The sequence below is a fragment of the Lactuca serriola genome, chromosome 6, assembly GCF_051521515.1.
Source record: "Lactuca serriola cultivar US96UC23 chromosome 6, Lser_US96UC23_V15, whole genome shotgun sequence".
In the NCBI taxonomy this organism is placed as follows: Eukaryota; Viridiplantae; Streptophyta; class Magnoliopsida; order Asterales; family Asteraceae; genus Lactuca; species Lactuca serriola.
The window spans coordinates 155,113,962-155,117,310 of record NC_136413.1 but is presented as its reverse complement, the minus strand read 5'-3'; the positions used below and the strand labels follow the sequence as shown (position 1 = coordinate 155,117,310).

Here is a 3,349-nt window from a genome sequence, read left to right as displayed (position 1 = left end):
TAAACCCTCCATAGCTAAAATAAAAAGAAAAGGAAACAGAGTGTCTCCTTGCCTCAAGCCTCTCTGAATCTGGAACACTTTGGTAAGGGAACTGTTAACCAAAACCGAGCCTCTCTGAATCTAAATCTAAAAGTGTTGATATTTTGCCTAGTAGTAAATATTTAGAGAAAGTTTAAATCAATAGAAAGTGGATGAAACAAATGATATGATAAAACGAAACAATGGATAAGGTTGATGATTAATAGATATTAAAGTTGTCAAAATCGGGTTTTTGATTGTATGATCCTACTATCTATGAAAATTTTATTAGATCCAGTAGGATCATATGATATATAAGATCGCACACAAGATTTTAGGATTGTGATCAGGATTGTAAGATCGAGATCCGATCCAATCCTACCACTCAATGAAAATTGCCAAATTTGAATCTAATATTTATTATCTTTACCTATTTACTAGTTAACTCGGTGTTTTTACCCAATCGCCAATCAAGAATAACCTATTCTTTTACTGTTTTGTAAACCATAATGACTAACAAAATATAATTCTTTTTCTTCTTTTATGTTTTATCCTCATTGATGGTAGAATTAGAAATTTGGCTTTGAATTATTATAAATATCTTCCTTCAAAAGTTGAAGCTCATTAACAATGAAGTGAACATTTTTCCAGTTTATTTTTCTGAGAAATTACAGTTTTTAATTAAGCTTCAAAAATTGAAATCCTTTCTTCTTTAAAATTAAAACAAATAATGTGTTAGATATTTAAGACAAATAACATAAAGATTGCAAGTTGCTATTATCTTCCTCTCTCTATTCTAATAAAAAAATATGTTTATTCTCCATTTGTCATGTGTCATTTTATCATGAGGCTTTCTATTTAATATCATGCCACCTGTCAACCTATTTATTCTTCATTTTAAATTTTAAATTTTAAATTTTCCCACTCTAATTACATTATATTAATAATATTAGAATAAAAATTAAAATAAAATTAATAAATATTATAAGGTCACGTATTTATTTAACTCAACGATTATAATTTTATATAACTAGAAAATGTCTCTTAATAAATAATTATTTAAAATAATTAATTAATAATTTTAAATTTTTAGTATTAAGGTTTAATTCATTTTATTATCGTGGCACCCACGTATTATACACTGTATTATACACTAGTTGGACGATAAATAATTAATCCTAATAGCTATTACATAGAGCAATTTAACCATGTTATACCCAAAATACATTTTATTTAATAATCAATTACCTTGTATGTAATTTTATAGGATCAGGAAATCCTGATCACAATCTTGATCTTACAAACCTCAAAATAATCTTATGGATCGATCTTAATAGAGATTGTGAAAGGCAGCATTGCTAACGCTACAGGTTAACAAAATTTGTGATTAGGAACATGCACATAAATAGTAACCAACTAATTTTTCATGATACAAGACAAAAACTAGTGAAAGAAAAAAACAACTATTAATGTATAAGTTTTGTTGCACAGGTTACAAGTCAGTATAGGAATGTAACCGTATATATCGAGTGCCCACGTAACCTAGCTAGATTTCTATGACATTTTCTCTGTGTTGGAAACCTTGAACTGTCTGAGTGTTTAAGGCATGTGGGTACCAGCTTTATGCCTCAAAGCAAACCTATTGACCAAAGCAAGTGCATTGCTAGTGAGCTGCGTTACATAACTCATCCTCCTAACAACAGCATCCTTCACAGGTCCATCAACGGAACCATCAGAGAATCCTCTACTACAGGTGTTTTGATTCGTAAGAGCAGAACTTACCCATGTTTTGATGTTACTCATGTGCCATTCGAAGCTCTGGCCTCTAAACTGACCCATTCTCTCGAGCTCCTGAACCGATTGGTTTAGGCTTGACACACAATTGTTCATGTTGTTTACACAGTCTTTCACAGCCTGGTAGATGTTTGGTTTCAGTCCTGACGACGCAGCCAGTTTTGAAATGTATGCTGTCGTGGAATTGGCGTTGTTTAGGCTCACAGAAATGGCTGCTTTCGCAAGCTTTAAATCGTTTCCTTGGATAGAATCAGCATAACTTGAGAGACAACGGACACAGAGTGATGGGTAGCGGGTTGTATTGCATGAGGCTATGACGTAGTTCATGGCAGCGGTGGAGGCACTGCTTGTGGTGTAGTGGAGGGCCACAAGGAGGATTTGCAAGTAAACTCCTAGTTTATCCATAACTCAGAGGGTTTGAGGGAATATGTTAATCAAGAGTGAGAGATATGAAAAGTGAAGTGGGGTTGGATGAAGAACATAAGATCGTTTGAGGGGTTTATATACTACTTATAAAATCCTTAGACACTAGTGAAGTCAAGGTTTTACAGATAGACTATTCATCCATGAGATTGAATCAGGAGGTACTTAATTAATTGCTCTTTTAAACGAATATAAAAAAACAAATGAGATTGATTCGAGATAGTCACGTGCTCTTCTTTAATATCCAGGGTCAATCCCCTTCTCATATGTTTTGACTTCAGTATTACCATTAAGATTTATGCTTATTTTTAGTCAACTTCTCTATGTTTTAACTTTTTGAATAAGAGATAGTCGACATATTTCTAGAAAATTTCTTCCTAAAACCGCTCTTTTGGATCACCGCTTCGGCCTTTGACAACCATCAGTTTATTGATTCTAAACAGCCTTTCTAAATTCTTAATTCTAGAAAATGACTTATATGTACAGTCCTTTTCTAGTATCACCCAAGCATGAGATTATAAGTGTCCTACCAAATAGGGATAAGCAACGGAATAGGGTATCCGCATTCGGAACCGAAACCGCCTTGGAACTGTCGGTTCCGGTTCCGATTCTCATTTTTTCGGAACCGTTACCCGCTGCATATCCGCCAGAACCAATGTGTATACACACACACACAACAAGAAATATAGTTATTAGGGGCGACGCCATTAGAGACGACAGGTAGTATTAGGGACGACATGTGACAAGAAGCGGTTTGTCGTCGCTAAAAACTTCGAGTCGCCGCTAAAGGGTCGCCTCTAATAGTCCATGTCGACGATCCGTGTGACTTCGCCCAAAGTGAATCGTAACCGTTCGTTTTTTATATGATCCAACAGGCAGGGTTTCTCCGGGGCAATAGCGGCGACGGTAATAGAGACGACGTTGTCGTCGCTACTAGTCACAAAAAAAGACGCGCAATATCTTCCCTCCAACGTATCGCCCCAATTAGTGCCTCGTCGCCACAAATAGCGTCGCCGCTAAATGGTACGACCGCTTTAATTACCTCCCCATCGTCTCTCAAAACAGGTTACAGCTTCACTCTAAAAATCTCTTACACGATTTCCGGCGATTTTCC

General features: G+C 35.4%; 1 pseudogene; it reads right to left on the bottom strand.

The window, feature by feature from the left end:
- Nucleotides 1-1,389: 1,389 nt before the first annotated feature.
- LOC145058828 (pectinesterase inhibitor 9 pseudogene) lies at nucleotides 1,390-2,273 on the bottom strand (annotated as a pseudogene).
- Between the last annotated feature and the right edge of the window lie 1,076 nt (nucleotides 2,274-3,349).